Here is a 15,352-nt window from a genome sequence, read left to right as displayed (position 1 = left end):
TTATAGTAACTATGTGCTTATTCCTTCCCAAAGTAACATTATATTCTTACTCTTATTAGCATTTCTTATTTATTTCTCTTGAATCAAAGGGATTTCAATTGTGTTATTGTGTGAAAGGAACATAATGCAGCAATTTGTTTTCATTAAACTCAACTTAGAGAATGGCTTATGGAGTCTGGCAACAAGGAAGAAAAAAAAAAGAATTAACCAAAAGCTTTTCTGTCTCTGAATTTTGAGAGCCAAATGTTCATCATAGCTCACTCTGGAGAAACCAATAATATATTTCATTCCTTCCAATCAGAACCACTTGGTGCTTAAACTTGAAAGGCATACTATAAGAAAAAAGAATAATATCTAATTCAATATATTTTGTTGAAGTAATATCATTTAAAATAAATATTCAGCATACAACTATGACTCCCAAAATTTCTAAGAGAAACTAAGTTTTTTTTACTGTAAAACAATGTGGATGGCTGACATTTTAGGGTTGATACTACACTCTTGATAACCATGCAGTCATTGTCTTCCCTGTAAGATTCAGGTAAAAAAATTTGACAAAATAAAAGCAAATCATGATTTTTATTGGGGAACTCAAAAATTTAACTATTTTTTTAAATGTTATTATTTTCTAACTGTTCTCCTGCTCCTAGTTTTGACTTACTGTACTTTATTATGGAAACAGCTCCAGAGTGATCTTTGAAAACAAAATCAGATCATGACCCCTCAGCCTAAAGAGACCTCAGTTGCCTCTCTTCACCTGTGTGTGATTGAACTGGAACTTGGTTTTTATTTATTTATTTATTTATTTAAGATTTTATTTATTTATTTGACAGACAAAGAAATCACAAGTAGAGCAGCAGGCAGAGAGAGAGGGGGGAAGTAGGCTCCCTGTGGAGCAGAGAGCCTGATGTGGGGCTTGATCCCAGGACCCCAGGATCATGACCTGAGCCAAAGGCAGAGACTTAACCCATTGAGCCACCCAGGTGCCCCTGAAACTCAGTCTTTAATGTTTGGTTGGTTATTTAAATTTGTTAAAATTGGGTAACTTGGAATGGCAAAACTGGAAAGAGAATACATAATGTTAATTTGTAGGGAAAAAATGATTCTACTATTAAACCTGCAATTCATTAAAAAAATAAATGTTCTTTATTAAAATGCTATTTAAAATAGTGCTAGGGGTTGGGTCACCTGGGTGGCTCAGTTGGTTAAGTGTCTGCCTTCAGCTTAGGTCATGATCGCAGGGTCCTGGAATTGGGTCCTGCATCAGGCTCCTTGCTCAGTGGGGAGCCTTTTTCTTCCTCTCCTCCCTGCTACTGCTTTCTGTTACTATCTCTGTCTCTCTCCTCAAATAAATATAAAATCTTAAAAAAAAAATAGTGCTTGGGGTGCCTGGGTGGCTCAGTTTTGGTTGAGCAGCTAGCTCTTGTTTTGTTTTTAAAGATTTTATTTATTTTTTTTGACAGTGAGAGAGAGAGAGAAGACACAAGTAGGGGGAGCAGGCAGAAGGAGAAACAGGCTCCTCACTGGGCAGGGAGACCGATGTGGGGCAGCAGGCAGCCTGCTTGAGATTCTCTCTCCCTCTGCTTCTCCCTTATTTGCTCATTTCTCTCTCTCTAAAATAAACAAATCTTTAAAAAATAGTGCTATTTTGGAAAGGGGAAAAGAAAAGTTTTGGGCCCTTAAATTTACAAATGATTTTCTTCTCTATGTGAAGACTCCTGAATATACATGAAATTCCTTATATTTAAATTTTTAAAAAATGCTGAATTACTCAGAACTTTTTAAACCAATCTACAATGGTAATTTTGTCATGAAAATATTTACCTCTAATAAGTACTTGAAATAAAATGTTACTTAAAAGTCTTTGGTTTCACTTGTAATCAGGAATAGTTAAAATATTGTTTCATCAAAGTTCTTTTATATTGTTTAAATAGATGTATTTATATATCATTAATTATAGTATATTACAAATCTTATGCATAAGCAATCATTATTTGTATAAGCCACGTATAATCTAAATAACAAAGTCAGGAAATGTGCATTTTCATTGCTGGAAAACCATCTGTTCCCACAGTGCAGGCCATTCTACCTCAGAACAGAAGTAGATGTTTGTAGTTGTGCTTTTAGCTAGCCTGGAGCACTTTCCATAAATTATGTCTTCTGTTCCATTGTTTGGTTTTCTGTGTATAAAATTTGCCTAAAGCAGGGGTTGAGTTCCAGAGCTGTTATTATTCCTGATTCTCTATACTTTCCAATTGCTAAGAAAGAAATTATTAAGTCACTGTGTAAATACTTTATCAGTTATTTTTCTGGAATTATTGGAAAGTGTAAAGTGACAATGATATTTGAATCTTTAGTTGTTTTTTTCTCCTTTGAAGAAAAATTCTTGTCTTCCAAGGAAAATCACATAACTGCATATGCCTACAGAAAAAAAAAAATGCCTGTGTAGTTGTTTCTCTGCACATACCTAAACCTCTGTTGAGTCATTAAATTAGATGAAGAGTAGTACCAAACTTGAGTTTTAGATTTAGGTAGGGGATTGAGCCATGAAATACAGCAAGGTTTTTGCAGAGATCTGATTTCAAAAATTGCAAGAACATAGGAATTTAACAAATATTCAGTGAATATACCTCTTGTAGCTGTTATAGGCAGAAATATCATAGTGGAAGGGAGGTGGTTTTAATGGGACAGGATTCAGCATGCATAGATTCCTAGGGCAAATACCATAAAAATACCTGGAAAAATACCATCATTAGGACTTGGACTTATCCTTTGACTGGGCTGTAGCTTGTGAAAAAGAAACTTAGATTCCACCAGATCTTTGAATGTCTGAAACTGAACACATCACAAGCTAGGAAAAGGGGCATCTTTTGCACATTAGTATTTCAGATGTAAGATGGGAAGTACATTTCATTTAGGGACTTAAACATGGTAACTGAATAATTGGATGGAGCTAATGCCATTTAAAACTTGAATCTTTTTTTTTAATACTCTTTTACTTTTAATATACAAATAAAATATATATCAGTCATAAAGTACAATTCAATTTTTGTTTGATTACTTCAGAGCTTTTAGTATATGCATAGATATGTGTGTGCAAATATTTTCAAACATTTGTAAAATGTAATCATACTTATGTGACTGACTTACTGTATATCCTTGTTTGAGTTCTGTTCTATAATAGACAATATCAGTGAGCATAATTTAAAGTGGAAAATAGAATCAAGAGTGAATCTTAGAAAACAATGGAATTGTTTTTCATGAATTTATTTGTTTCCTACAAACCAATTTCACATACTTCTGGGACAATATCAACAAAATTTAGTTTCTTTCAGGTATCTACCTTAAACACTTTTTAAATAGATAAATAAAAATGATTTTCTCATCTTCAATACAAATAAATCCTACCCCAACCTAGTGGCTGTCTATAGCCCATCTACATGCAAGCCATATTAACAGAATTTAATAATAAATCTTTTTTGACATTTGTTTAGTTTATGAACTTATATGTATACCACCATGAAACCTTTTTCCTTATCATATTTGGGAAGAAGAGCTACAAACGTTTAATTTATAACCCTTTCTACTGTATGCATAGAATGAACACTTTTTTGTACCCTCAGAGAGAAAAAAGAAAAAAACATAATGGAAAAAATGAAAAGCCCACGTTTTGTGTATTCAATTTAAATAATTATAGTTGCTTTCCCTATTTTAAAAAAATTATGATATATGATATATTCTTCTGTTTTCTTTGAATATTATATTGTTGCTGTAATTTCTTATATTAAAATTATTTGGGGGACACCTGGATGGCTGACTTCAGCTCGGGTCATGGTCCCAGGGTCCTAGAATGGAGCTCTGTGTCAGGCTCCATGCTCAAACGGATGCCTACTTCTCCCTCTTCTTCTCCCTCTGCTGCTCCACCTGCTTGTAATGATTACGTAAAAGTTTATAATATGCAATAATGTAATTTTATAATTTCTGTGGTATAAGATATTTTGTGTTTTTACTTTTTAAAATTACAAATAATACCTTGGAAAGTAATCTTGTACAGGAAATTTTCTGTTTCTTTATTAATTTCCTTAATTTATTATCTTTTCTTTAATATAAATATATGATAGAGTGCTTCTAAATTTCTAGTGGTTTTGGTTTATTATTATTTATGACTTATGATAACATATAGTTGAGTCTTGCTTTTTATTCAGTCAGAAAATTTTGGTTTTTAATCACATTTTTTATTTACATATAATGTAACGAATAACACGGTTGGAAGCCTGCTATCTTGGAATTGGTTTTCTATCTATATCATCTGTTCTTTTTATTTGTGGCTGTTGTATTATATTCTTCCTTTCTACTTAAAAAAATCAATTTTTTTTAACATTTGATTTAACTATTTTACTGAAGTTTGAGATATAACCCCACAAACCATTTTAGCAGTTTCTCAGAATTTTAAAATACAAATCTTTTACCATATCACATTATAACTTGATAACACTCTATGACTTCACACTTGCACAAAATAAAAACCTCATAATAGTGAAACTTTCTTTACCATCAAGGTCCGCTCAGATTAATAAATGTACATGTCCAGTTATAAGCCACCCCACATGAGCCCTGCACTGAAGAATATATAAATTGTATACTTACCCCAATACTACCTGAGGTAGAGTTTGCCCCCTCTTTTTCATTGTAACATATATTTAACAACATCTAAAATGATGTGGAACTATACCTCAATAGTTGTAAATATATACAGAAGGAAGAAGTTTGCCAGAAAAAAAATCAGACATAATTTTACATTCATGTAATTCACCTTGAGGTTGTTTGGTTCATCTTTTCATCTCTAAACCAAATGTCATCATCAGAGGAATTCAGAAAGATGATTCCTAAGGGCTGTGTCATTGGCTGACCCTCACTGCAGACATAGCCACAGTTGGTCCTGTCTGATTCCCATGGAACAGATTTCCCTTGAGAGACAGAGTAGCCTTCTGTTGTTGAAAGAACATGGGCAAGTAATGGACAGATGAATTTCACAGATAAGTTTTATACTTGATAAACACAAAATTGACTAAGGGAGGTAATAATTTTGAAGGCCTTTTCTAACTTTCTAGAGGCAGAATGAGGAATTTAATCTTTTTCTTTACTTTTCTCACTCCATTGATGTCATTTAATTTATCTTCTTAGTTTCAAATGAGCACTAATATCTCACCCACACTTTTAGGCCACCACCATGTACCTCTTTTCTGGGCTCTAGATAGATACATGGGTTTACTAAAATTTTCCACTTAAAATGTTCTGTAGGCATACCAAACCCAAAATGTTTAAAGGAAAACATTACCACCCTCTCTTCTGTCCTTCCATGTGAGAATGTAATCATGACATTTAGTCAGTTTCCACATCTGGCAGCCTCCAAGGCCATGATTATTGAAGCTGTCTACCTCACATCCACATCCTGCATCAGTTTATACCTATATGAATGTAATAAGCATCTAAGTCATCTCCCTTTTTCTAATGTATCTCACCCCTAACATACTGCTGTTAGAATACTTTTTTCTAAGACACAAATAAGAGAAGTTAGTTCCTGGTGTCTTGGAAAGTATAAAGAAACAAGCATCTTTAAGGTTGTGATCCTTTCTTGCCACCCCTCCCCACCGCCCTCGACTTACCTGTGCCTCTTCCCAATCACTTGTGTTCTTGTCACATTCATCTCCTTAAAGTTTCCCATCAAAACATCCTCTTACACTTTTATCCTCCTCTCAAACTTGCTAATGTTTCTGTGCCTAAATGCTCCTTCTCCAAATTTGTTGATGAATCATCTCTATTTCTCATTCATAGTATCAACTCTGAATATCATTTTCACCTGACTTTCTTCACCTTCAAATCTAGTGTTATCCAAAATCTGGGACATCGTATAATTATAAATGTTACATGAATAAAACAAATAAGAGTTAATGCATTTATATCTACTTATATAAAAATATTACACATGTCTAATCTGTCATTATGGTTATTTTATTTTTGGGCAAGGCTTCTTAAAATTTGATTTAAAATGAAATATAAAAAACATGTAAATAAGAGTACATAAATATGGCAAAAATATAAAGTAAGAACTCATTAATGATTGATGATCACCTTGTAGGTGTCATTGTTTGTGATCTTCCTTTATACACCCCAGTAACTTATTACTCTAATATAATTACTCTCCAAAGATCTGTAGACTCCCTAATGCAGAAACAGTATCTTACTTGTTTTTTACATTCATAATCCCTCCTATATCAGTAGTGTTTGTTGAATAAATGAATGAACATGGATGCATTAATAAATGAACTTTGATCAAAAACCTACCCAGTGCCGTTGTCACTTTAATCTCTCTGTAGATTATATCATTTAAGGTGAACTTTCTCAATTATTTGTTGTTTTTGTTAATCACTAAAACCACCCATGCTTTTGATCACCTGAGTCCTTTCAATAGTGGGTAGGTTGGTAGAAGAACAACTGTGTAAATGTTTTTGAATATGAAAGAATAATGTATTTTGGGTGAAGAAATGATAAAAGGTTTCAAAAGAATGTCTTAGACTAAAACTTATTCATCAGAAATTCTGGAATTTTTTTCCCACTATCCCTGTATTTGGACAAATTTATAGTTTTGGCAATGAAGTCAGTACTTTGTTTTTAACTTAGTTTAATTCTTGAGCTGTCATTTCACATAGGTTATTTTTGTTTTACTGACCCTACTGCTGTCAGATTACTTTAACACTCCAAAGCTTTTTCCTTCCTGGAATTAAGCATCTATATAATTCTTCTCTCTATCTTTGGAAGATGTTGTTATATTTTAAGTATGGATAATAATACCTGACAGGTTCCCAAACTCCTGCAGGAAATCTGCCTCCATACGTATTTATTAAAAAGGCATTGTCTGTATCAGTATATAGATTTGCTCCTCAACACTGTATTCACCAATATAAAGTATTTCCCTTACTAAGGTAACTATAACCCACTCCCTTTCCACTACATAATCTTTATTACATTTTATATTACGTAATTGCAATCCTGAAGTTTGAACCAAGAAGATATATAGAAAGTGGTATACCCTCTCACCTTGTTACCACCTCCTCACTGCTCTTCCTATACTGAAGAGTTTACATAAATATAAATTACAGATTGAAAACTTTTTTCTTTTTAGTTTATTTGGATCAAAGGCATGCAAATTGTTTTATTGCATGTCCGTCCTTTGAGGAAAAAATAATAACTAAATAACTTCAATGGTTTAGTAGTCCAACTAGCTGTTGGTTACTTGCCATTTTTTTAACAAAATGGAAAATTAAATTACTTATATGTAACTATACTATCTTTTTCAACCCAGTAAGTATTATTAGTATTATTAATATAAGGCAAAATCCAAGAGATTTTGTGATAAGTAATTGATATCTGATAGTAAATAAAATTCTAAATAACTTCAATTATAACATCAAAAAATATTATTTTAAATTTTACATTTATATTTAAATATATACATATTTAGATTTTATATTATTTATGTATATATGTATATATGCTTATAGATGTATATGAATTTCATATTAAATGTATAAGATCAGTATTTAACTAGCAATTATTAGATACCACATTAGAATAGAAGAAAAGTAAAGTTTGAGGAGCTGTTTGATTATTCAGATAAAAGTCCTATATACTCACAACCCTAATGGGCTTGTCTTTTTCACCGTTTTGGTTTGCAATATATAACATCCTTCCTATATTGGGGAATATTTCCTGTAGTTGTTGCAGAGAGCAGTCCACCTGCTAAATATAGATGATGAAATTGCCAGATATTTACTTTCTTATTGTCTCTTGTACCCAGACCGTAGACTCAGAACTTGGTCTGAGTCTACAAAAAGTCATCCTATTAGTAACTGGTGGTGCTAAGAATATAGGAATATCCCCTCTGAGAGGAAGTGGTAGCAGTTATACAGCAACATGTGAATTGTAGACAACAGAATCAGCAGAAGCAATTTCTAGTATGTGTGCTTGCAGTGTTGTCAGCAAAATGACTTGCTCAGAGCTCAGCAAAGACAATAGCAATGATTTCAAGGGTAGATGCTGGGGTGTCATTTTGGGTAAGGCTCTAGCTATCCTTCACCTGACCCTGGGTCTTCCATTAGGATATACCTAAATTCCTTTCCCATTTCATTAGCCAGAATCTCTTCAGTTGCAATAAATTATGGAGGGGACGTATTGCATGGAGCACTGGGTGTGGTGCATAAAAAATGAATTTCGGAACACTGCAAAGAAAATAAAATAAAATAAAATGGTAAAAAAAGAACCCCAAATCTATAGTCAGTGTTCCCTTAAACAGGACTTCATGTTTTCACTGGACAAAGTCTTTGATTTCATGCTAATTTGGAGACTCTACATAATTTGCCTTTGGTTTGTATTTGATACAGAACCTGCTTCAAATATTCACACATATCAGCTAAGGTTTGTTGTTGTTTTTTCCCAGAGGTATTTCTTCATGGCAAAGTCACATCAAATGCTTTCACATTATGTTGTAGAATGTACATAAAGATGTATACATATGGATTGTGTCTCTTGACTTTTTAACTATGCATAATCAAATTTTAAGTAAATAATGAACAAAAAAAGGAAAATCAATGACTTATGTATTATAGTTTCTACTCAAAACATTTGGCATAATTCATTCTGGAGCAATTTACATGTCTTTTTGTCTGAAGAGAAAATGTATCCTGTCATTGGTAAGTTAGAATATGAAGTGAAAAAGGCAATTACCAAACCATCTACCACTGACTTGAAGAAATAGAAAGCAGTTTTAAAAGTAAGCATACTTAAAAAGTATTTCATTTTATCTTATCAAATCAATATCTTTTTTTTTAAAGATTTTACTTATTTATTTGACAGAGAGAAATCACAAGTAGGCAGAAAGGCAGGTAGAGAGAGAGGGGAAAGCAGGTTCCCCAACTGAGCAGACAGCCTAATGCGGGGCTTCAGGACCCTGAGATTATGACCTGAGTTGAAGGCATAGGCTTAACCCACTGAGCCACCCAGGTGCCCTTCAAATCAGTATTTTGATTTTCATTTTTAAAGTTAGTAAAATCTTAAAGACTTAATTTTAAACATTTTTATATGAAGGAGGAATATTGGTCATAAAAATTATTATGCCAACAAAAATGCTAAAAAATGGTTTAGGAAAATTAAAGTTATTTCAAGATTAAGGTTTTATTCAAGAGGAGAACAGAATGTTAGTTAAAAAATTCTTTTGAAATAAAGTATATAAGGCACGTGGGTGGCTCATTCTGTTAAGCATCTGCCTTGGGCTCAGGTCATGTTCTTAGGGTCTTGGGATAGAGCCCCACGTCAGGCTCCCTACTCTGCGGGGACCCTCTTTCTCCCTCTCCATCTGCCTGCCTTTCTGCCTGCTTGTGCTCTCTCTCTCAAATAAATAAATAAAATATTTCTTAAAAAAAGAAAAGAAATACAGTATATAGTTTCTAAAATATGGGGTGGGGCAATAATTTAATGAATGTGATTAAGGGGAAGAAATTATTCCCAGTTCAACACAAAGCATCACCTGGGAAGCATGAAACTATTTTGTCAAGATTTTTCCAGGGTGTATGCTCTATATATTCTCATCTTTTTTTACATTCACTTTGTCAGTATGCTGCCTATTAAAGAGATTTTATATTTTCTGTTCTAGTCATCTGTTGCCCGTCTTCACCCTGTTCTTTACCTTGGGAGGCTGACTTTTAAAGATTACATAGAATTCTTTGCCCACTTTCTTCTGATTGGTTTGGCCAATGGGAAAACACTAGCAGTAGATCAAGTGAGCAAGAAGAGGATGAGGTCATGGGATTTATTTCCAAGTCTCCTCCCTGTAGGTTCACATCTGGTGTCTGCATCCCTTACCCAAGGCTATAGCTCTTATCAAGTTAGTGACTCAATATGTTAACTGTGATGGGTTTTGGTAACTGTTCTTTCTTCCTGCTTGTTGATATCGAGAGTGAAAACGACTTCTAGGTATTGCTAGCTCTGAGGTCCTATACTTTCATTTGCTGGTTGCCCTGAATTTTCTTACAGCTTTGCATATAGTGCCTGAAATTACCAATTTGAATGTGCTACATAGTTTATTATCAAGACTCTGACTTATGTAATGTTGATGTTGTCAAGGCAAATATCTTATCATTTAAGTTTGTTGGGAAAGAAAAATAGTTGAGATTCATTGCTATGAAGACTCAGTCAGTCTAATCCAACACACTTTATATGGGATTGGTTTTAGTGTCATTTTACTATTATTAAGAAATAAAGTTTAACTTTAAAAGGTAATTCTTTAATTGTAAGAGAATTATAATACCAAAATTTATGTTCCCGAGACAGTACACACTCTCTCTATATAATACATATATGTAGATCTACATAAGAAGTCAAATGATCATTTTGTCAAATTTGTCAACAGGAAATAAGAGAAGGCATTATGTATTCAGTTTAATTATAACCATACTTCAGAGTTGGTAGAGTCTGAGGTGAACCTAAATTTATGAAGATTTCTGAATGATTTTAAATAAACAATGAAATATATAGGTGATGTAATAGGTGATTTCTTGAGGAAATATGAGAAATACTTCTCTCTTATTTCCTAGTCCTGCCTACATTCTCTTCCTTCTCTCAATCTTTCTCAATTGTTGATTCACAGACTTACTAGCTTCAGAAATAATTAAGATGAAATAAGAAAAATAGAGCTAACTCTGATAATGTGAAATTATCAGTACTATGTTCTGGTAATATAGCTTGACTTTTTGAAGCAAAATGTTTTCTTTAAGGAGAGGAAAATTGTCTTATACATACTCTTATATACATTAGATTATTTTCTTGAAAATTGTTTCCTTGGCCCAATTAGTTTTATATTCATCTGTAGAAATCATCATAGGTTGAGCAAAGTTTCTGCAAGTGAATCTTTTGAGTATCTTTTGTAACTGACACTGATTAACTGAAGCAGGAAAATAGAATTTATGAGAATGGTCCTGGGTAGCTCACCAGTCACCATGGGGAATGAAAACTAAGTCCCTCAGAAAAACAGGAACAAGGGATCCTCCAGAGATCTAAGAGGCAATAACTTGAACACGTTTTTTCAAGGGCACTGGCATTGAAATGATCCCCTCATGAGGCTGAAAACACAAGCTTCAATCACTTCCCATGCCAAAGTGTATCAGCTCATGAGAACAATTTTAGTGGAGAGTACATGCCTACCACTTTGCTTTTGGTAGAAGGATGATTCTGTGCTTTCCAGGGGTGATAATTTCAGCATAATTATAAGGATGGGAAAGGGACAATTCTGTAAGAGAAGGGATGCTGGGAGGATAAAAACAACAGGTATTCACAAAAAATGAATCTAGTATTTCCAGAGGAAAATGCCTTTTTTTTTTTTTTTTTAGGAATGATAAACATTTCACAGGGAAATCCTCACATTTTTAATATTTCAACTTTCCTACACATTAACAATTGACTTATTTTTAAAAGATACTTCACATCATTACAAAAGTTGTGTCTTTATTGCTATTGGGGGTTTGATTTTCTTATTATATTGTAGGATATGCCAATATTGGATTTTATGGGGGGTTAAAATAGATGAAAGATAATAAAAATACTTCTTTTGTGATAAAACTTACAAAATAATGCTATACTGATCTTTTTATAAATTTTGGATACTGAGAAATTTTATCAAAGTTATTATAGACACCATAATATGGATGATACATTAGTGAGGATCTCATGTAAATTTCCTAAAGTTTATAATGATAATAATCTAATTAATTACCTTCACTAGTTACTTTCTCAGGAATTTTACATGGGTTGAGAAATCAAAATTAATTATCATAACAATCTTGAGAGGAAATTGCTATTATGATCATCTTTTACCTAAGAGGAGGCTTACCTATGAGGAAGAAACACATTCTTCAGGATCCTACAGATAATACATCAGGTTCCTGAGCCTTCATTCTTAGCTACCACCACCTGTATTTTCTCTTGGGAGAAAAAAAAAAAAAAGATTTCTAATATGAGTATCTATAGACTAAATATTGAAAATTTTAAGCTGAAACTTAGGCAAAAGGGAGAAAAATATTACTAATTTTAGTCACATATATTTTAGGATATCCATACTTTATTTAATAATCTTTATAATCTTCAATGATCTTTATGATCTTTTATAATGATTATAAAAGATTATAAAAAGATTGCTACTGGTAATATCAGTAGCAATGATATTGATAGCAGTAATAAGGTTATAATAGGTATATTAAGACCAATTGTTGGGGCACCTGGGTGGTTCAGTTGGTTAAGCCTCTGACTCAGCTCACGGCATAATCCCAGGGTCCTGGGACTGAGCCCCCTCTTGAGCCATGTGCTCAGTGGAGAATCTGCTTGAGGATTCTCTCTCTCCTTTTCCCTCTGCTCCCACTCATTCTCCTCTCTAAAATAAATAAATACATCTTGAAAAAAAAAAAGACAAAAAGACTAATTTTGACAGTATTAGTGGTACTAATATAAGCATTTGTACTGGTAATCTTAATAGTAATAGCAGTAATAATCTATAAACAGTGATCAAGATGATATTGTATTGAGTACATTAAGATGTAAGAACTCAACCTTCTTTAATTAGCAGATGCCCAGGATGATTTTGACTGAGCTTTTTCACATATTTAGGACTGGTACACAACCACAGTGACTCTGGCCCACATTTTCTCTCATCATTGCAGACTAGCCAGTTTTTATTCACTTGATGGGTGGGCGTATCCCACAAGAAGGAGGTTAGGTATGGCACCGGTAAGTACTTCTGCCACATTGGACCAAAGGGTAGTTACAAATCCAACCTAAATCTAAAATGAGAGGTAATTTCTTGATGGCAGTTGCTGAAAAGTCAGACTGCAAAAGTATAGGGATAGAATAATTGTGATCATTTTTGTTGTCTAGCACACAATGTCTTTAATGAGGTCTGAATATGTGCTGAGCCTCACATTTAAATTTATTTAAATGTACTAAATATTTATTAAATTTATTAAACTTTACTAAAACTAAATCTATTAAATAAAATTTCAGTTCTTTAGTCAAATAAAACACATTTTCAGTGCTCAATAACTACAGATGGCTAGTGGCTACTGTATTGAACAGAATGGATTATAGAGCTATTCCGTCATCTCAAAAAGTTCTGTTGGAGAGTTCCAGATAACATCATCTAAACACAGATGAAATGTATCTCATCGGTGCCAAGCTTTTAAGAAGTGAGTGCTCCCTACATAGTCATCTGCTGATCGAAGATACATCATAACATTAACTTGAGACCAGAAATGTCTAGCTAAGCCCAGCCCAAAAGCAAACCCAAATGAACTTAGTAGATGGTTGTTGTTTTGAGCCTGAATTTTGTGGTTACCTGCTATGCAGCAAAAACAAACTCTTCAGTAGAGATTAGGAAATGAAATCTAGCTGTGTGATCCAAGAAGGAAAAGAAAGGGATTTTTGGTGCATTGGTTTTGGCCTTAAATTGTGTTATGATAGGCACTACAGTAGTCAATAATGTTATTCATGTAATCCTCACAAATATGCTGTGATTTAGACATTATCTATATTTTATGGATGAGAAGAATGTGATACAGAAGTTGTAATTCACTGAAAAATACTAGTTTTCATAGTTACTGAAAGTTAGACCCAGCTATAAAAGCAGACACTAACTTCTTCCTCTTTCCACAGCAACCAAACCTCTACCATCATATATTACTGATACTCTGTCGTTTTGTCTTCTGTAGAAAAGTACATTTTGGAAAATAAAATTCCTAAAATAAACTAATACTCTTATCATGCAGAAAAAAATATGGCTAATGTTTTCATATGTTCTGTATAATAATTTCTCTAGATCTGTGATTTTTTCTCACATAGTTTGATCATACTGTAAGTAGTGTTGTGCCCTGTTGTTGTTTTTCCAATTAAGACTAGATAATATTTTTATCATATTAGTAAAATACTTATTTTAAAAAGACTTATTTTAAAAATACTTTCATTGTCTTATTTTATTTTGTATTATAAAAATATATAAAATATTTTATGTGTATATACTATATACAAATATCTATTCCATAAGTATTCATCAGCGTTTAGAATAGTTATTGATAATTGAATACTTCCTGTATGACAAGTCTATATGATAAACATTCCCTATACATTATATCAGCTGCTCTTGATAACAATCCTATGCAATAATAATTATGATTTTTTTTTTTAAATTGAGATTTAGGGGCACCTGGGTGGCTCAGTGGGTTAAGCCTCTGCCTTCAGCTCAGGTCATGGTCTCAGAGTCCTGGGATTGAGCCCTGCATTGGGCTCTCTGCTCAGCAGGGAGCCTGCTTCCCCCCCCCCCCCGCCTGCCTCTCTGCCTACTTGTGATCTCTCTCTCTCTCAAATAAAACCTTCTAAAAAAAAAGAGATTTATTTATTTGAGGGACAGAGAGGGCAAGCATGAGCAGGCAGAGGGGCAGAAGGAGAGAGAAGGAAAGAATAAGACTCCCTGATGAGCATGGAGCCCCTTGTGGGGAAGGAGAGGAGATCTGATGGGGATCAGATCCTGAGATCATGACCTGAGCTGAAATCAAGTTTGGTGAGTTTGACAATTCACCGACTGAGCCACCCAGGCACCCCAGGAATTATGATTCTTATTCTCATAAAAGAGATAAAGTCTCTGAAGCTCCGAGTGGCTTTACAATGGGTCTAAGTTCACAATGCTAGTGTGTGGTATTTTGGGTCTCTGTGTGCTCAGGTGCATCTACATTCTTATTCTCTGCTGTCTTGAAATGCAGAGGGGCTAACTCTTGCAGCCACATCTCATTCTCTTGGCTGGCTCCTGTCTGTTAGGCCAAGGAGAAGTACAAGTCAGAATTTCAGTGGCAGAGGAGGATGGAAGGGAGTGGGCAGGTAAAAAGCAGTAGTCTTACCTGATTAGTGTTCTGCCTGATTATCCTATGCTTAAGGTACTGTTAACATCTATCCATCCAAACTAATACTGGTCACACCTTCCTCTTAATTCCGTTTCAATAGCCTCTTCTTTGCTTCTCACCAGTTCCTCATCTGTATAAGCATTCAAATACCTTTATTCTAAAACTCAGGCAATCTTTGTTTCCTGTTGGAGCCAGCATTTCTAAATACTTTCTTTAACATTTATTCTCAAAAGTGACATATCTAGAACAAAGTTCCTGTGAGAATATAAGATTTGGGTAATATTATTTAAGCATTTCTGGGAGGAAGTTATTATAAAACATCTGACTTCCTATGGTTCCAGAAAATTTACTACAGAATTTTA

This window comes from Lontra canadensis, unplaced genomic scaffold, assembly GCF_010015895.1.
Source record: "Lontra canadensis isolate GAN:19392208 unplaced genomic scaffold, GSC_riverotter_1.0 scaffold37, whole genome shotgun sequence".
Classification (NCBI taxonomy): domain Eukaryota; kingdom Metazoa; phylum Chordata; class Mammalia; order Carnivora; family Mustelidae; genus Lontra; species Lontra canadensis.
Note: the sequence above shows the minus strand (reverse complement) of the source record.